At 48.8% G+C, this 20,572-nt stretch overlaps 1 protein-coding gene across 1 annotated transcript in view; it reads left to right on the forward strand.

Moving 5' to 3' along the window:
* Window positions 1-1,395: 1,395 nt before the first annotated feature.
* Window positions 1,396-20,572, forward strand: part of SCML4 (Scm polycomb group protein like 4) — a 70,351-nt gene continuing 51,174 nt past the window's right edge. Inside the window, exon 1 of the mRNA XM_085306979.1 lies at window positions 1,396-1,411. The gene's annotated coding sequence lies outside the window, so the exon portion shown is untranslated. The remainder of the gene's footprint in view (window positions 1,412-20,572) is intronic.

Raw genomic sequence — 20,572 nt, forward strand, 5'->3', positions numbered from 1 at the left:
GGCTTTCTGTCCGGTTTTGGTGTGTGAGCAAGTGTTCAGTCTGCGGGAGACCCGTTTCGAGGCAATTCTGTCCCGCGGCGATTGCTGGGAAGGCGCCGGGGCAGGAGCGTTGTTTCCTCCCTGCCGCGGCGGGTACCGGCTGGTGGGTTCGGCTTGGTGACCAGATGTTTGGGACCGAACACCTGGCGAGGAGCTRGCTTTCTCGGCCTTCGCCCCCGCTCCCGCCCACCCCGAGGTGCACGACACCCATCAGCCGTCGTCAYCTCCCTGCCTAGCGTCTTCGGCGGTGTTTCCTCGCCCACTCGTTGGGGTGCCAAGCTTTAAGCTGGCCAAGGCGCTTAATCGCCCGCCGGCGCGGGGGGCGGCTTTCGGCACGGAGGCCGCCACTGCGGGGCAGGTTTAGCTCAGCCGGTTGGAGCGTGGTGCTGCTAATGCCGAGGTCGTGGGTTCAATCCCTGTATGGGCTACGCCGAGGGTTGGACTAGATGATCTCCAGAGGGGTTGGAGCGTGGTGCTGCTAATGCCGAGGTCACGGGTTCAATCCCCGCATGGGCTACACCGAGGGTTGGACTAGATGATCTCCAGAGGGGTTGGAGCGTGGTGCTGCTAATGCCAAGGTCTTGGGTTCAATCCCCACATGGGCTACGCCGAGGGTTGGACTAGATGATCTCCAGAGGTCCCTTCTAACCTTACCAGTCTATGAAGACAACCGAGTATTTCTACGTACGAGCAGCGCGGCGCGCTCGCCTGCCTGTCTCGTGCCGCGGGCAGGGAGATCCCCAGCGCCGTCCCTCCTGTGCCCGCGTTAACTAGCGGGCCTCCTCGGGGCCTCCTCGGGGTGGCCGGCCGGCCGGTCCTTCTCCGCCGCGGCGCCACCTCCGCGCCGGTCCGGACAAAGAGAGGATGCTGCAGCCGGGTTTCCACGGCAACGGAGGAGGGGTAGCCGAAACAGAAGCGCTGCGACCACCCGCTCCGCTCCCCGCGAGGCGGCTCGCGGCGGGGCTGGGGGCTGGGGAGGGGGGTCAGCGTGCCTTCACCTCTCGGCCCGGGCAGCGGCGCGCTCCCCCGAGCTCGGCCCCGAGGAGAAAGGGGCCGCGGCCCGCCGAACGCGTGCGCTCTCCGGAAGGCGGCGGTTGGCTGCCTGTCCGGACGTGATGCGGTCGAAGCTGTCATCGTAATGGAAATTCATTGCCGTAGCTCTGGTAAATCGAGTTTTCTGCCTGCGCTGAACGCGTCAGTCCAGCGGGATGTTTGCAGCCGGCGAGCTGAGCCGCCGGAGCCGTGCGGCGCGCTAGCGGGCAGCGCGAAGATGGCTTTTGCTGCGGTCTGCGTGCACGTGCCCCAAGCCGCCTGCCCSCGGGGGCCCGGGGCGCTCTGAAGCCGCCGCTCAGCGCTTCGCCGTACGCACTAGGTAAGGGGGACGCGCACCTCTTCCCCCGCGCCCGGCGCGCGTCGCCGCGCCGCCCCGCCGGCGCCGCTAACTTTGCAGCGCCCGAGCCGGAGACTCGCCGCGGCGGGACGCGGAGAGCGGCGCTGCCGCCCCGTCCTCTCCTCGTCCCGGCGGAGCAGCGGGTGCGAGGAGAGGGGCGGCGGGGCGGCTCCGCGGGGCCGGGGCRGCGCGTGTGCCTGYGGGCGAGCGTGGGCACGTGCGYGCGGGCACGTGCGCGCACTAGTGCGCTGGTTTCTGCAGACTTCTGCCTGCGGCATACTCCGAATACAGAGCGGCTCCGTGCTTCTGCAAACCCCGATCCGAGTGTTTTTCTTTCTTTTCTTTTTCTTTTTTTTTTTGGGGGGGGGGGGCAGGTAAATGTCTCTTCCATTTTAAAAGCAACTCACCTTGCACCACATGTTTTGGCTGTCAGTGCAGTTCAAAAAGCAATTATAATTTTATACATACATATATGTGTATATATATATAATGTGTGTGCATAATATACATATATGTGTGTGTATATATAATATATATACATAAAATAATATTTTTATAGCTTCAAACCATTGACTGAGTGCAAGCTTGTCCTTTACTGGCAAGCGAAGGAAGCRATACTGCCCATACGCCGGGATTTTTGCCTTCGGGACCAGGAGCGCCTCGCTCGCGAAGGGCGTCCTTCCACGGAGYGTTTTTTAGGGATAACTTTGAGAGAAGGCAGAGCGCGGGGCTGCCRCTCGCCTTGCCGCTCCCCAGGCCCGCGCGGGCCCGGGGCGGTCGCTGCGGGGACACCGCTCCCCGCCCGGTAGGGACGGGGGTCGCGAGCACGGCTCGCTCTGCCTTGGTTTTTGCCCCAAAGCACCAAGCTGGCAGGAAGGAGTTGCTTTTGGCCACGGCGTCGCGGCAGCACCAAGCGCAAGCTAGCAAGCTGCGGACGGAGCGCGCTGCAAGTTCGCTGCTCGGAGGCAGGTTTCTGTTTAATCCCGTTTTCCTCTCAAGCGAGTGCTGAGGATGCTCTGCTCAAGGAGAGAGCGATGGCTTTTAAATTTGCTTAAAGGCGCTATGAGAAATGTAAAACACAGGGGAAGGGATGCAAAAAAAACGCTTGGGAAGGGCAGGGGTGCTGTTATTTGTGGCCGCAGGGTTGTACGCTGAAAAGCGTCTTTGTGCCGTACTGACATTTACAGCTTCCTCCGAACGCCGGTGCTGTGCCGTGCCGCGGGTGCCCAGCTCAGGCTAAACCCACCGGGCTCGGGCAGCCGGCGGCGTAAACCCGGCTGGGGGTACGACTGGGAGAGCTGGAAGTGCAGCTTTGGTGACCTTATTTAGATCAGGTGTCTCCCACTCCTTCCTAGTTACAGGTGATTTTTTTTTTTTTATTAAGAAACCTTATTGATTTTCCTGATAAGCCAGAACCCTCCCACCCTATCATAAAAGTTACTGAGCCCAGGCCCACGTTCTCTAGATTAGAAAGGTTTGCAATGACACACACTTTGTAAACACTGTTTGGTGGAAGAATGGCAAGAAAACAAATTTACCCCTAACAAAAAAAAAAAGTACATTTTCTGGAGTAGAGCAGAAAATCTGCAGAGGATCTACCTTGCCAAATACCGTGTTGATGTAGCACTGTAWTTCCAAGATTTCTTTGAGCTATTGGAAAGGTTTAGTTTAAGTACTTCTCTGTGTTTTGTGGAAAAGAATGAGTAGAAAGAGGCAGCTTTTATTTTTTTATTTTTTTTTATGCTGGGTGAATGGTATCTTACCCCAGGGTTTCTCACATGCCGRTAAAGCATGACTGTACAGATGCTTAATGCTGGTTTTATTACTTGAAAGTACAAATTGCAGTTAAGATGCTTTTTCTTTTTCCCCCACAGCCATTCCCTCAGCTCTGCGCTTGCCACAAAAAGTGGGTTTTGGTATTAAAAAAAAAAAAAAAGTTTAAAGGCAAAACTCGGGGTTAGGTGGGTGGTGCCCCGAGCTGCGGGAGGCTGAGAGCTGGGCTGACCGCAGCTCTGCCCCGACGCTCCCCTCTCCCCCCGCCCCGAACCGAGGCGCGTTCCCCTCCTGCGAGCTGCTGGGAAACCGTGCAAACCAGGGGAATAAAAATTCGGTCGGGGTGAGGAAGACCACCTGGAAATAGTTGGTGAGCGTAAGAGGAGGAGAATTCTTATCAAAGATTGGGTGCAGCAAAATTCCTGCACCTGACGGATCTGTGTCAGGAGCCCAGAAGTCAGGAAAGCCCAGTTATCCTGAGGGGGATTTAGATCATTTTTATAGGGCATATTCGATAGCATCRTGATGTTTTTTGATAGAAAAATGTAACAGTAAGAAGAAACATCCCTATTTCCCTGAAATTTTGACCCACCTCTCTCCCTAAAGCTTTWAAATGCTGCAAAAGAGGACTCGGCTTTATTTACACACACCCCCAGCTGAGTTCCCCAGCTGACCATTAAGAGCAGCTGCAGTATTTAACAGGTGATGGTCATCACCAGTTTCCTTCCAGTGTGAATTAACAGTAATTGGTTTACTCAAACAAAGAAAAATATTCTAGGTTCACCTTAAATGGAAACAAAATGAATTACTTGTATTATTTCTGCGAGAACTGGCTGCCTTAGAAGGAACTGGTTTCCTGTGCAAATGAAGCAAAATCTTCTCTTTATTTTGCTGTGTCTCAGAAAAAGCTCTTTCAGAACCGTGTGTCTGCATGCCGTTGCTCTGAACAGACAGAATCACAAAATATGGGTGTGTTAAACATACTAGTTAAATTTGCCATTGACTGATAAAACTGCAAATGGTTTGCAATCTAAGGTAGCATCTTTGCACCAAGTTTTCCCGCTGATGGAAATGAAGGAATTGTCAAAAGGAAGGGTGATGCGCAGCAAAGGTAGGGTTAAAATTTACTAATTAAAGATCTAAACTTCTGATATTCTTCTTTTTAATAAAATCTTATAAAGGTGATAAAATTGTAAGTCATTCATTAAGATTGACTGCTCCCTTTAGGAACTAGTGTAAATTTGGCCGGGATAAAGAACTGCCCAGGGACGATCTGGATGTGTAATTATGTTAYGCTGAAGGATGAATAATTCCTCTCGTGCCGAGCAGCTTGCCGTTGCCCTGCAATTTATTCCGAGCCCACCTTTGAAGGTGATGCTCGTCTTAGAGGAGGCACAGCACTAAAAACGCCAGCCTTTCGCTCTCGGCCTGCTTTGGTCTGCTGCCCTGCTCGTTTTGGGAGTGGGATGTGAAGGACATCCCTCCTTTCCTCTCCCTCCTTCGCTTTCTTTCCCAGTTGAATGTATTTGCTGTGCACCAAAGCGTACTCAAAAGAGGTCCCAAAGAGGTCCCCAAGGCTCTTTTCCTCAAAATCCTTTGCTTTTACACGTGGAGTCTGCGCTTTAATGAAGCGGTGCCTGGATCCCCAGGAAGGCTAATCGGTACCTGCGGCYGTCTGCCGGCGGCAGGGCTGAGGACGTGGCTCTGGGTTCGGCCGCCTCTCGCCCGGCGYGTGCGATGAGCCTGTGCCCGGGCGCTCTCCTCCCACCCGAAACRTCAGGCTAACAAAAGCTTTTGCAAGAGCCAGCTGGCAGCCTCGCTGCTTCAAACGTTTATGTACGTGCTCAGTGGGACTCCCCTGAGTATCCCCTGGTATTTTCTTGATTTACTGCAGGTGCAACTAAAATTGAGCATTGAGGGCTGGGTCTTAAACTACTCTTGGTGCATTTGTTTTACTGCATTGCTTGCAGAAGGTCTGCTCCAACCTGCATTTCTGCTTATACAGACCTCCRTGTAGCTCTGAGGCAGGTCCTGAGCTGTGATGCCCATACTTGGGACAGGGCAGGAGACAGCCCAGGGCTTTCCTCCTCCGTTAACTTTGTGTCTGGGCACTGGCACCACGCTCCTTCCTACTCTTGCCCTGCAACGCCAAGCTCCCCATCCAGGAGATAAGGAGCTGGTGGTTGCTCTGCTAGCACAAGTGCAAGCCTTGCTTTCTGGGAGGCAGCGGCAAAGGGTTAATCCGACAGCACGTGAAGTGATATATGCAATTCCTGTGCGACCTGATGCTCACAACATCGTTTGTGATCTCAAGTAGYGCAAGTAATTTGTAAAAAGTCAGTTATTTTTCTCTTTGAATTGCTCCTTGGATGTGAGGAGCATGCGTGCATGCTTCTTTTGCAGATGGACTGTACTGCAAGCGCTGCTGTACCTTTGTATTGGGTAAATACATTTTTCTGCTGCTTGCCTGAATCCCTCCATGTTTCTGGTTGTGTGTCAATGATGTGAATGAGGAACCACAAAATATGGCTTGTTTTATGTGGCGGGAGGTGTCAGAGAAGGTGCCAGATGCTTTCTTCCTTCACCCCTGTATTCCTGCTGTCCCACAGCTGATGTTTCAATCCATAGACSTATGGTGAGCATATTTGTTTTCAAGATTGCAGCTAGATTTAACGTCTGTAGCTAGCTAGAGACCTGAGAGAGAGTATGATCTAAGTGTCTGAAGCAAAGGAGAGTCATGAGCCTTTTCAAGCTGTCGCTGAGGTGGGTGAGCGATATGTTGGGGCTTTTCAGGGTATTCAGGCTTTACCAGTGCTGAGCAGTTCCTCCAGTTGTAACGTACGTTGTGTTGAAGGGGACGCTGTCTCCTTCAGGGGCTGTGCCGTAGGTGAAAAAGCAAGACTTAGGCTTGGCTTGTGCCGTCTCTCCCTGCTTGCAGCAGTGCTAGTACCGGAGATGAGGCTCTGGTGTTGTGACAGGCCGTCACAGCGTCCCAGGATGCGGGAGAGACTTCTTGAGCGAATTTCCCCACTATCGTCATGAAGAGCATCTGCATGCTGGAGCGTGCATTTCCTACAGGGTTTTAGAGATGGGAATGCTCTAGCCAAATAAGGTCCCTAGAGGAAAACGCCTCCCTGAGCCTTCTACTGAAAAGAGCAGGTTGGCCTCACTTGGTTGGTGGGAGCTGCCTTGGAGCAGGCGTTTCCGTGCCGCAGCATCCGTTCCCGTCGGCTAGCAGGAGCGAGAGGCGATGTCCCTGTAGCGTCAGAGGAGCCCTTGCTGACAAGAGAGCTTTGAACAGCGTCGGCTTCCAGTGATTTCCTCCTGCCAGTGTTCCTGAGAGGACAACACAGGCAGGTAAGTTTTTAACCCGAGACCTTGTCTTGCACTACAGCCAGATTTGTTAAGACTTATGGTTGCTATCCCTAGAGGCTCCAGCTAAGGTTTAGGCACTCCGTAAATTCACCAGCAGAGGGAATTTGTCACTCAAACACTTCAAGTCTATCCAGCGGAGAGAGACGAAAGGTGAGAGAAAGGGTCTGCAGATAGCCCTGCTTCAGGGGTGGGGAATCTAAGCACGGAGGGAGCAAGTGACTTGCTCCGGGAGCTTGTAGAGACACTGGGGTGAAACYTCGCTCTCCTTTTCACTTCAGCCTCAAGACAGACCCACTTGCTGTGAAGCTCTCCCTTATCCCTGCCCCTTTCCCCTCGCTAAATACCTAAGAAATTAGATATTGGGTGTCATTCAATTGTGGTCTTGCCTGTATCTCAATTCCAGGCTGGTTTTTGGACGTGCTAAACAAGTGCAATGGAATATTTGGGGAATTTCTGTGGGCACCACTGTTTTTCCTCAAATAGTTTCCCTTTGAACTGTATATCTGAAAAGCAAAGCTGAGCTAAACGCAGTCTCCCCAAGGCTCTCCCTGACCCTGTTACATTACTTCCTTGAAGAAAGCCATTTGCCTCCATTTGCTGATGCCACAAACTCGCTCCTCCATGCACYCTCCAGGTTCCTCAGTGCCTCTCAGGGTCCCACAGCACCTCAGGGTTTGGGTCAGAGCAGGAGCATTTGAGCATCAGACTGGGTCTGTCACGCTTCCAAGGGGGCAGACAGGGAGGGTGGCAGCTGGGACGGAGCAGAGGGAGCACGGGACAGCCAGCATGCACCAAGCAGCTTTGGTTTGTGGGTTCCCTTTTACAGATTTATTGTGTAAAATGATCTGATTTCCAAAACGTAAATTAGAGGTTTACAGCTGTCTGCATCTATTGGCACAATCARGAGAGAGAAAAGTCTGTATCAGGAGAGAGAGAGAGAAAAGATTTAGGGAAGGGGCTTTCAGATCTAGCCAGAAATAATACTCAGATGTAAGAGATCCTTAAAATATGAGGTAGTCACTGGAGAGGGGTAAAAAAGAGTTCTAGGGCCAAACTTGAAAGGTAATGTTACAAGGGGGGATTCTCCATTGAGGACAGAGATTTGCTTCATAATTTTTTCTTTTGATGACCACTTTTGCTGGGGACTGAGCAACGCAAGGTCCGTTACGAGCCCAGGAGGTCCCCCTGGCCAGCCTGTGACGCCCGTAGACAGCAGCGCATGGGAGGAGAGAGGGGCTGCCACCGCCTCGGCCACCTCTGGCTGTCCCCCYGGACAGCCAGGTAAGTGCCCCAACTGGCCAGCCCTGTTGGTGGCYGTAGTGGGGGCTCAGCTCACATCGCTGGCTCTGTCTAGACACCTTCACCGCCATGCCCTCAAGCTTGGATAAATTTACTGAAAATGAAGTTTTTATTTCTGACTGTCCCCAGCTGGGCTCTAGACTTAGTTACATACTTGCATGCGTGCTCACGTGAGCGTTTATCTGCAATAAAACGCTCTGAGAGCAAGGTGAGGGAGTGCAGCTGTGTAGGCGCGATGAGGTGCCTCTTCACCTCGTCCCTGCCGCCTGCCCAGAAGTCCCGACTCGCCTGCGCTGCGCTGAGGGGACGGYCGCTTCGGTCCTGCCACGCAGCGTGGCAATGTGGTGGGACCGGCTCTGCAGACCTTGCTCCCAGAGCACTCACCGGTACCCCCCAAAGGAGCTCAGGGCTTGGTTGGTGGTCCCTATGGGAAAGTCTTGGAGCCTGCGATAGGGACAGCGGAGTGCTGTGGAGTTTAATGGTAGATGAGGGGACAGGAGGGGCTGCAGTGCCACGAATGTGGGACAGCAATATAACAAAGAATGAACTAAATATGGSTGCGTAGTATACACACACACACAAGAAATATACAGAAGAGAGAACATCTTCGAGAAACTATTTATGATCATTATTTATGTATATGTAGAGATTCGGTCCCCTTGCCCCTGTTGCCTGAGAAAAAAACGTTCGTAGCATTTATCTCCTGATTTCATCTGGCAGCCTCCATCTATTTCCCTATAAACGATGACTGAGAGATGTGCCTAGTAACTGCCTCTTACGGCTCAGTAAATACCTGAATTTATTTGCATATTAAGTCAGCCGCGTTTTATGTTGCACGTGCTAAAAGCAGCAGTACCCAACACCGCGCGGCGGCGGCTAGCCGGCCGTCAACGCGCTTAGGGTTTGCGGGAACGACTCCGTGTAGCGCTAGCGGGCAGGGTGGCGGCCGCTCGGGTCGCCCGGGCGGCTCTTCCTCCTCCGTCCGGCCCGCGCGCCCGCTCTCGCGAGCCGCGCACGCGTCCTCCCCGCGCCCCACCGGCTCCTCCTCCGGCCGAGCTGGCCGGACGCGCGCGTCTCGCTGCTCCGCGTGGGACTTCCGCAGCTGCGTTAGGCTGCTGAAGTTGAACCTGCGCGAATATCCTTCCTTCTCGGGACGTGGACTTTTTGGGGGTGGTGTGAGAGGAAAAATGGGAAATAGGCCTCTTCTGCTTTTTTTAACAGCTGGCTAGATGAAGGTAAGTTTGGTCTGAGACTGAAAACCAAATCGTTAGGCCAACGGGACCAACCCCAACGTTACAGTTTCAGCCTGCCGTGGGAGCTCGGACCGCGATTCATTCACGAAAGGGCGACGGTTTGCCGATTTTTAGCAAAGTCGGTACATTTTAGCAAACAGGGGAGGCGTTCCCGGCGGGAGCGGCAGCCCCGTCTCTTTGCAGGGACGGGTGTCGAAGGCCGTCGCGGCCRCCTCGTCCCCCAACCTTGCGGCGGYGCGTCGAGCTGGGGACGGGGTGCGGGAAACCAACTTTTCTTTAACCACGTYGCTGTTTYCGTTTACRAGGTTGCTTCACCCATCTCAGTTGCTCGATACCTGAGGTTTGTTTGTAATGTTTTTTATGCTAAAATCCAGAGGAACTGGAATTGGAAATGACTGAGCGGGCCACAGGCTCAGCCCCGCGTCCCAGGCTGCAAACGGAGCTTTACTTATCCTTGGATTAAAAAGTGTTGCTACTCGGAGACTTACTGATCCTTGCTAGCAACTCGGGGAGACGGAGCACAACTTTTTATTATTAGTAGGCAACAGAGGAACAAACGCATGAATCAGCCCCGAAAGGTGACGTTTGCCTCCAGCCGTAATCAATGTGCAGGCTTGATACGCTGAGCTGGGGGCAGCGGAAAGCCCCACGCTGGTGACCTCTGCCTGGTGATGGCTAGAAAGGGCAGCGCCGTCTGGTCAAGGTAAGGACCTTAAAGCATCAGGAGAGAAATGATGCACTGGGAAGGCTGATAGACCGCGCTCTGTACGGGAGCGCAAAATAAGAGGCCAGTGGAGGGACTAGGGGTGGAAAATGAAATGAATAAATCCCTGAAATCCCTCCACGTATTYGCAGGGCTCCATTCATCACGCGCTGCGGATGGCATCGTGCCACAGCCCCTCGCAGGCTCTGTGCAAGCGTGGAAGATCTCTCCGAATGAAGCATGAGAATTTGATTAAAATCATCTCAGAGATGAAAAAGGAGTAAGAAAGCTTGTGGGAGAAAAACAGCATAAACTCAGAGTGGAAAAAATAGCTTGAGCCAAAGAGTTTGGGGCATACTGATGACATTGATGGTCTTGGGTCCCATACGAATTACTATGCCAGAGACTAAATCTGACTTCGGGCTCTAAAAGCGGGGGGAGGAGTTTGCAGTGGTGCACTTTGCCTGTTCTCCTACAGCTGCGTTGAGCACATCCGATCCACTGGCATTTAGAGAATAGCTTTGATTTCCAAGAGGGATACAATGGACATTTTAACCTGCTGGGTTTTTCCTCTGCTATTTCACAGAGATTTCATCAAGAGATAAGTACTAGTCATCTTAAGCACTGTACTGTCCCCCAAAGCTTATAACAAGTGCCTGAATGACAGGGGTGCACGCAGAAAGGAAAAAAGGGGAAAGGGAAAGTGAGATGCTCCGGATTACTTATGTCTGTACAAAGTCCCCATCATCAGCAGGCAGAGTGAACTATACTGCTGTTGCAAAGGTAATCCCCCGAATGCTTTCCCTGTCTCATGATCATCTGTGTTTTCTCACTGGCAGAAGAAGGGTATCAATAGGTGGAACATTTCATTGAACAATTCTGAAATTATTTTTTTTGGGGGGGGGGGGAGAGAGGGGAAGATATGACCAGAAACTGGAGGTGTTTATGAAGTCTGTTGTGTGTAAAATGTTTAGAGATATTTTTAGGAATACAGAGGAGAACACAACACCTTTCTCACCAGGGCATGTGTAGGCCCCTTGAGTACTTCTCAATGAGCAAAARCTGAGTTTGGCAGGTGGTGGAGGTCTCTTTTTTCCAGAGAAAATGAGGTGCTGTCAGTTGTAACTGTGATGTTGCTCCTCCGGTGATTCATGTACCTGAAGTGTCTTTAGATGCTGAGAGATTTCCCACTGCTGTAAAGGATGAAAACCTCAGCACTTGATCAGAATATGCTACAAGCCATTGCCTGGTGTCAGGGTCAGGATTGCTGCTCACTTGAGTCTGTGCATGAAGAGATTTCTCTTGGGGCAGCGGCAGGTATTTCTGAGGAGCAGCAATGAGTGTCTTTGCAACTTGAATTGTTGTCCCAATTAATAAGAAGTTAAAAAAAAAATGTAGCCAGGAGTGGAAGAGATTGTTGATCTGTGCTGAACACATACTGCAAATTTGACAATAAAGACAYAGAAAAAAGTGAAATAATGATGTCTCAAGAGCTACTAAGCAATTCAGTGTGTCCTGGGAAAAAAACGCCACACACAGGGGATGAGCGCACAAGTATGACCTCCTCTCTGGTCTTGCAGAGCACTGTTTTAGAAGGCTTAAATTGGGTGGCAACACTGCATATGCCTTCTGCCGGTGTTCTCCACTGCTCTCACCAAGTCGTGGTGGATTTAAYGGGGGATGAACTTGTGAACATTTTCCATGTTGTGCCTGAAAACTTTCCGTTAGCTGCTCATTGAACTTGTTTGGAAGCATTCCTTCTACTAATTGATMCTTGGAAGGACAAACTAATTGAAARTTYATTGAACAATATCTTTAATCTGTTTGGTAGGTTGTTATTTTTTTTAAGAAGGTCAAAACAGTRAATGCAGACATTTACTCAGGAAAGTTTTGCAAACTATATTGCTCAGGGTGTGCACACTGTGACACACAAGCCAGCTGGAGTATTTTTGTTCTGAATATAAAGTTTCTTGATGATGAAAACAGAATTGTTGTCAAACAGTATAAAAATAATCTAGAAAACAGGAAATAGTAGTTCATTGTAGGGGGRAAAGGTATCAAAACAGTTCTGAAAAGTGAAAGTAGTATATTTATTTAGAAAATGAATCAGAGATGTAATCAGACTGCCTGACTGTGACAAACTTTACTCTTGCATCATACCAGCTTTACTAACCAGCTAGAGTTAGTAAAGCTTTACTCTCTAGCCACAGTTAAACTTTACTAACAAGTCACATTGTGTTCTYGTGTTTCAATCTTAGTTCCAAGATACTTTGCAGTTTCCCAGCATGTTTTTACCCCAGATCTAATTTGCATCTTGAGGGCCCCCTGCAGCCTCTCCCAAGGAGAGATTGCCCATGCAGAGAGGAAGCAGCCAGGGCTTGCGTTCCCAAATAGGAGGCACGTTTGTCCTGAATCACAGCTGGTGGCCTAAAACACCATCACCAAGCTCCCCCAGTCYGCCTCGTCATTTGGGTGGGAGGGATGCTGAGAAGGAGAGGGGTAATGGCATAGGGTACATGTCCACGGCGTAGGCAAGGCTCTCTGGCCATGCTGAGCACAGTGAAGCAGCCAGGACTTGGTCACACCGGTGGCCCGAGCCTTTGCTCTGCTCCTGGCCGCTGCGATGGGCATGATGCTAGCACATGACCTTACCTTGCTGCTTGTGAAATGAGTGTAAAAAATATCTCAGAGAGCCCTTGTCAGGTAGTTAGGTTAATTTAKGTTACAGAGTTAGGAGATGTGTTTCCATCCTGAGGTCACTGCGAGTTTAGCCACAAATTTCGATAGACCCAGGGATTTTCCTCTGAAGTAGAAAGTGACAGCAGTGATGTGACTGTCCAGTTCCTTAGCACTCCTGTATAACACATCAGACTCCAGCAAGTGACACACATGCTTTTCTTGTTTCTGAACCTAATCATTAAATCATTTTCCTTTAAGTTATGTCATTCAATTTCAATGTTAAAATGTAGTTTGAATATAAACATTTCTCCTGTGCATGGAAATAAAACCTTTGAGCATCTTCAGAAACTGCAGTCCCTGAAGTCTCTAAAGACAGGAACATAAGAGCTACTCCAGTTTATGCGAGAAAAGAATGAATCTTTTATAAGTATTATGTCTCAAAATGTAATATAAAAGTGCATCAGGTCACTGAGGAATAAGGATAATCTTATGTGAGAAATATGTGAAGTTCYTGCCCTACGTTTAAGGAAAGATATTTCCCTATCGACTTTTGTAATATCACTTCTTCAGATTTAGGGAGTTAATTTATTTCCTGGGACAGAGATCTGCACTAGGCCTATCAGCTAGTGTGACCGATTTCCCGAGCACATTGGCACAGGAGAGCAATCTTCCTGAAGTCAATGGTGGACGTTAATGCCGGACAGCAAGGGCAGGCAGACTGCGTGGCAGTGTGGGAGCAGAGGGRCTGCCACCCCACCAGCCCCCGTGGGGGCACATCTCACTCCTGATAGCATCTCGGGGCCAGACCTGACATTGGGCACCAGCCGGCCAACAGGGARGAGCTTCTGAGCTTTGCTTTTCTACCCTCAACTCAGTGATCCTAGAATATTTAATCTAAGTTGACTGATAGACATTGATCTGTTTTCAAAATGCTGCTCCGTGTACTGTGAAACGTCTGCGGGGGGAGTACAGCAGGGGAATAGACCCAGACAGGAGTCTGGATTCCTTTGTGCCTGCTGGAGACCTGGGGTGAGAAACCAAAGCCCTGAAGTCAGCAGCTCTGAGCCTCGCGCAGGGCCAGAGTTTGAGGCTGAGAGCGAAGGGACTTGTTGTGTTTTGTACCTGGAGCAAGGCAGGTGTATAGTTAYAGTTACACACACCCGTGCAAACCAAAGCACTGCAGCGCTTATGGGTGGGTACAGTTTGTGCAGGGTAGAAGCAGCAATGGACTACTGCCTCCATCTCAGACTGCTCGTAGGGTGACTTTTAGCAGGAAAGGGCTTTCCCACCTCGTTTTTTTCAAAATGTGTTAATTAGCCCTGGATTTCATTCAGCAGGCAAAATTTGACAAGGAAGGAAGCACAGAAGTTTTGTTCCATACTGACAACTCGTGCAAGGCAGGGGATGATGTGAGCTGTATCTAGAGCTAGGACTGTCTCTATGTTAAGAATATACTGAGTTGGTAAAGTAATTGAGATTGCTACTAGGTAMGCAATAACGAAATGCTCAGAGTAGCATAGGAGGCAATATATGCCAGCAAAAAACATCCAGACCACSTCAAGCTTCTCATTGCAATAATTTTCTCTTTTCTACTATAAAGTTTGCTCATATTCYTTGTTACACAAGAAGACCATTGAGGTTTTCAGGGGAAAAGAAAGACTGTTTTTCAGCCTAACTCCAGTTTTTCKGCCTTCAGCGATGCTCTTTCTACTAATTCCAGATCATTTCARGGATCAGTCTTGCTGTCTGAGGACCAGCCAAGTTCCAGGCAAGGACAACTGCTGACATCTGTTTCTGAACATTTATGTGATTAATTAAACATTCATATTCTGTATTTCTGTATCTCAAGACTAGACAGGGGTCCCTAACGTAGGAAGACTCACTGGTAGTGTCAGATTTGGTGAGACTGCTACTGAGGGAGGTGAATTCCCTTTGCGTTAAGCAACTGAGAAGCTTATAAAGTCTCGCGCTGGGAAATATCAGGACTACGATCATCTCCTCATGCCCAGTTCAGCCCACCTATGCAGAGGATCTGTTTCTTATGGGCATAGTTCACTAACRCTCATACAATCCAGGGTGGCCCTGGCATGGCAAGTGTTACAGAAAGGCTGAGGCCTTGATAGGCAGGGCCACATAGGAAGCAGACTGTTGTCTTGATAGCATTTTTGAGATGGAAAGTTCTTTCTCCTTCTGCATTAGGCTTAAATCACARCCCTTTGGATATTTGTATGAGAAAGTTATCTGGATAGTGCACACATATCTGGTGTGAGGGATCGGGATGGCATCTCCCTGTAATGAGTATATATAACACAGGATTGCAGTGACGATGGGAAACTGGGACCTCACATTAGGTAACAGGCTGCCACCAATGGGCCACCTGAGTGTAAGAAAGCTCCATTTAATAAATAAAAAAGGGAAATACTCTCAACCTTGTCCACTCTGCTTAATATTAGCAACCTCCTTGGCTCTCTTCCAGGCTGCTCCACCCAACTCTTCCCAAGGCAAATCTGCTGTATGGGGCCAGTCCTAGCAGTGTGAACACAAGCTATGCTGTGCCCCTGGGCCCTGGAGATGGAGGTCTATCACCATCTGACTTGAACACATCAGCCCTCTCCAAATTTGATATCTAGTCCTTTTTCCTGCTAAGTGTGAATGTCAAATTCCCTTTCYGTGCAGGGGAAATAATTAATTAATAACAGACTTTCTGAGCATGTTTGCATTCAGGGTTTTCTCTGAGCAAGCTGGGCCTTGAGGATCTTGGTGTTGGAAATCATGGTTGGTAGTTCAGGGAGAAAAGAGAGATGTRCTCTACATTACTATCTTCCTTGTCACTGGAAAAACAGTTTGGTCCCACAGCAAGATAGCCAGAAGCAGGAGAATGATGAAGCATGCAGTGGGCCCTCAGGAGGCAATTTCAACTGATTTCAGCCCTCCCTTGCATGTGAGTAGCTCCATACACCTGGGGAGATGCTGGTGCAAGAGGCAGTGTCCCATCTATCTCCTGAATGGAGGGAAGGTAACAGCCCATGGAAGGATCAGGGATAGGACCTACTTCCTTGGGAAACTTTGMAGCTGTCAGCTGGGAGGGAAGTATCATCTCAGATAGGGTAGGTGACATATGAAGTGGAGGTAGCCTAGTGGGAAGGTCTGGCAAACAACAGTCTTAACATAGGTAGTCTGCAGGGGTAACTACTTCTATGGTAATTACCAAACTGTTAATACTCATCCCTCACCCTCCATTCTCCATCCAGTCACGTTTGTGTGGATGGAGAATTTTGCATGATTCCTGGACTCTGTGCCAACTAGCAGCCTCTGTCTAACCACCTTCCAGGATCTCAGCACAGAGGATTTTAAGATGCTCCTTTTAGCAAACTGAAATGGCACCTATGCAAGCCCAGAAGCTGTGGCAGGAGGCCTTGGGGTAGTGAGGGGAGGGACACCAGTTGTTTTGTTGAGACCTTGTCTTGCAAGTTGTAAACCACAGCCCGAGGTGAAGACTTCAGAGGAACTCACCTTCTCTGCAGCTCATCGAGGTGGTAGACTGAATCCAGACACTATTTTTCTTCTCATTTCTCTGCAGTATCACAACCAGTACTACCAGTTGCACATCTTTGTTTAACATAAGAGAGACMAGCAATGAATTACCTTTGTTTTCTTCATGTTGTGCATGCGCCTGTTTTGCACGCATTTGGTTTGACTGCCACTGCAGAGCAGCGCTTGCTACTCACGTGGTCTTCTCGCGTCCATTTTTTTCACATCTTTCTTTTGTTTTTTCTCTCTCCTGAGGTCTCTCTCTCTCACAAAAGTTTCATTTCCTCAACTCCCCGCCACAGGCTACTAGCCTGCAACAAAAATGTCAGGCCAAATGAAGAAAGGTAAGCTCGTGAGGGGAGGCTGGCCTCTGCTGCTCCTGGGGGTCCCATTCTTGCAAGGGTTTTCAGGTTTTTCTGGCTCATTAAGCAAATCTGAGTTAGAGGGGGCAGACAGCTACTGCTCTACCTGCTGTCACCAGGGTGCTATCCTTCAAAAGAACACCTCCGCAAGGACAGCACTGTTACTGCTGCTGAATTTAACTTAAAAAAAAAAAAAAAAAAAAAAAAAAAAAAAAAACTCCAGCTCTAAGATGACACTGGGGACTATTTTTTTTTCTTTCTTTTGCTCCTAGTAACAAGGAGAAGGGCAAACACCACTGGCACTTTTTGTCTGGATTTTAAAGAAAACAGTATTTTCATCTCAATTTTGAGGAATCCTGTGCTATTTTTTACTGGCTCCCTGTCCTTTTGTTAAGGCACATAGACCATGAGAGAARCATGAGGGAAGGGCAGAGCACTGGACTCTAACTATATTTTGCCTGGTCTTTTCCCAGCCCCAACAGAGTGACTATTACACTACCAAATGCACCTACGTAGGATCTGTTTATAGCAGCTCAAAAGGAAGCCCACTGCAGGGCCTGCTCTGTATGAGCGCTGTGACTTGCAAGCATAAAGCAGCCAGCAAAGTACTGTAGCAGAGATGTTCTTGGCTGTCTGCTTCATGTGGACACTTTTGGAAATACAGGTAAATGCAAGAGTAAAAYGTTGTTTCCTTGTTTTAACTCTTTTGCCTCTTGATCCGTAGGCAAATTATTTAAAAGTGCCCTGTGACTACCCTTGCAACGTAACCTGCAGCACAGCCTGTAGTTGGAGACGTGGGTAAACATGGGCTGAAGCTAGCTGTGAGGAGAAATGTGATTTGCCAGAGGTCCAAGTCTCCCAGCAGTGCTGTGCAATGTCCACATTGGCTTGTGCACCTACTTCATCAGCYGTGAAGCAGGTGACAAACAAACATGGAGAAATTAGAAAACCAACTCCAAGCATTTTCCTGAGCAGACAAATGAAGGAAGTTTTTTTTTCTATAGATTTGTGTCTTGTAGCTGCTTGATTCCGGTGGCCAAGATGGTGTTAGGTCTAGAAACAACTTTTCCCAGAGTTGAAGCTTTTATATTCTCTCTTCTGCTTTCACTTGTGTGCATCCTCTGACATCTAATTAGACAGGCGGCTAAATCTGAGGGAGCACAAGTGTGGGTCTCGCATCTCTAGTAGTCATGTATTTCCACTAAACCTACAAACGTTTGCACCCCTTCCTCTCATGCTCCATCAAATTTGGTTGAAATGAACCAACATGTTCAAAAGTCGTATCAGGAACAAATGAGAGAATGAGAGTGTGGTTGCATAAATTCTTATTCTGCAGGAAAGGAGGCTGAAAAAAATGGACAGCACGTCTTTGCTCAGTGTGTTTCAGGCACGGAAAGGCTACACTGAAGGAAATCATCCCCACCACACCCTTCAGCAGCGCTACCACCACCCCTTGTCTCACTGTCTGAAACGATGGCTCCAGGCAAGGTAGACGAACAGAGTCTACATGGTAACGAATGCTGGTGTGTGTTGTTTCGGATACTGCTGCTACTTTCAGTTCTGTCAAGGAGAGTTAAATCTCTACTGTGCTGCAGGGAGAAAATGATGTATGGCTACTAGCTCCAACAGAAGATTACAGCTCATTAGAAATCCATGTTTTTACAGCCCATGAACAGCCAGAACAAAAACACATTCATTCCTCCTTGTATCACTTGCAGGCTCTGCTGCAGCATTGCTTCATGTAGGAAGGAATAAATACCTCTTTGCTATAAAGATCATTCTCCCTGAGAGTGGCTCCAGTAGAAAAAGAGCTGTATTTTCTCCAGCCTTTTCTAAACTCTTTGTAAGAATGTTTMAAGTGTGAGATAGCTGGCAAAATTCAACCACTCCTCTAGAAACTAAGAGTTTTGTTTTGTCCTAACTTGCTTTGTCCAAGTTAGAGGTGCTAGGATATTTTGCCCACTTTTCCTTGAGAATCAACACGTGGCAGTGGTTGGGATTCCTACCGCAATGTAATGCATGTTATAACTTCGGCTAATTGTCTGAATGTCTAAAATTGTCCAAAATTGTCATTTAGATGTCTTAATCTGTTACTGAATTCTTCATTATGGTTAAATCCAGTCACCTAAAAGAGTGACCAAGTGCCATTYGAGTTGCCTGAGATGCCCAACATATTTTGGCAGATGTGACCCAGGGTCTAAGGCAGATCACATCTGAAATGAGAGGAGGCACCTGTATTGGGATGACTGATGAACTGACCTTCAAATATAGGTGAGATGAATCCCACTCTTGATTCCCATAGATATTTGTGGGGTTTGTTTCTTTAATGCTTGGTCATTCTAACTCGGATCCTGTTGGGTGGACAGTCTCAAGGTCTTTATATAGTGAGTCTCCTGCTGGGGTCAAAGAGGGCAGGAGAGTCCCTCAGGGAAACAGCTTCCTCTCACTTCAGCCCCAAGACAGTAGGCARGGGAAGAGGGGAGCTTTGCATCCTCACCACAGAAGAACCTCATGCCAAGCTAGACATTTTCCTGACCTTTCTCTCCTTAAGCAATTGTGAGATGAGTGCTTGCTCTCCATACAATGCTTTTGGGCAAGCAAATCTGGACAGCAGAGGATATGAATTCAGTGCTTTTATTCGCAAAATTTCCTACCATCTGCTTCACTAAACTCCTGCCTTTCAAGTACTGTGCYGTGCTGCTTTGGTGTTCAGCATACACCATAATGAAGATGTGTAATGCCTCATATTCCTCAAAGCTATCCAGGAGAAGCACTCAGATATAAAGCTTTGCTTCCAGATCAAGCAGCACTTCTCATTTTGCTCACCTGCTCTGCAGGCCATCCTCTCCAAATGGTCACAGTTAAAGAGCTGCCCTGCTGAGTACAGAGAATGAGGGGCAAATATCCCCCTAGCTGAAAAGTATTCACTCCCTTCCATTTAATAGTGTGATCCCCTCTCCATGCAGTGTGCGCTCTCCTGAACTGTTCAACAACTGAAGGAAATCCACACACGATTTATGAAAAGTTTATGTCTTTTCCATGTATGGATGTTGAGTACCTAGAACTTYGCAACAAGAAGCTCTGCAGGGGTCAAGAGTTGTAGACAGGGCAGTGCTGCCACCTGAGAGGATTTCAGTGCCTGAAGAAGGCTTCTGTGAATAGCTTCCYACCATACTCAGCTGAGACTTGGGGACTCCTGGGTCAGAGCCTTTTGCAGCTGAGAGCAGTGACTGTACTGGGAGTGCAGGGTATTTTCCTCTGGCTGCTGTGAAATGGGCATATTTTCTACTTTTGCAGCTCGCTTGGCTTAAGGCACAGGTAGCTTGTTTCTTCCTTGTGACAGAATCCAAGCACAGGTCTGCATGAGACCTGGTGTACGTCAGGTTTAAATGATCATCCTTTGGAATTACCAATATAAAATTTAATGTGATATTTTTACCTTCAGCCCTTGCAGTTACTGGAGCACAGGTTAAAAGCCACATTTATTGCAGGCTTTTATTTTTATTAAGAAAGGTTCTTTGCAGCCCATCAAACACACTCAGCTTAGGAGGAGATGCACTAAAGATCCCTCAGCTATCAGGTACAGTTGTCAGTACAGGAAGCTGTGGTGTTAGTCATACAGTATACATACTGACACGTGATGTAAGGCAAGCACAACACAAAGCACGTGCTGTTAGAAACCTCCTACAACCTCACCTGCATTGGTCTAGGACGTGTTTTTCTTTCCRTCTTTGATGTTCCTCCAGCAGACACTAGTGTAGGCACACAAGCTCCTCTGGCTCCTCTGCAGGCACCAGCAGATGCTCTGCTTCCTGGAGGGGGCAGCTTTTGTGCGGCACTTGCCCAGGTGGCAGAGTAGAGAGGTTTTTTTCTGCTACCATCTGCCTGAGGTCTAATAGGGGAATGTGGAAGGCAGGATTAGAAATAAAATTGTCAGATAGTTGTGTTTGAGAGCCAAGTAATGAAAAATTACTCTATGTCTAGTCCTTCATTAAGTGGAAAAAAGCCATAAACCTAAGGCAGTTTTCTGCTCTTATTTTTAAACTAAGAATACAAAAGTGATAGACTTTGACTAGGTTAGACTGAAGGGTCAACATGTCAAAGCTAATGCCTCAGGAAAAGAGTAAGGATAGGGCAAGAATAAAGGGACTTCGCTCTCAATAAACTT

The sequence above is a fragment of the Rhea americana genome, unplaced genomic scaffold (genome assembly GCF_003343005.1).
Source record: "Rhea americana isolate MKP2758 unplaced genomic scaffold, rheAme1 scaffold_25, whole genome shotgun sequence".
Taxonomy (NCBI): Eukaryota; Metazoa; Chordata; class Aves; order Rheiformes; family Rheidae; genus Rhea; species Rhea americana.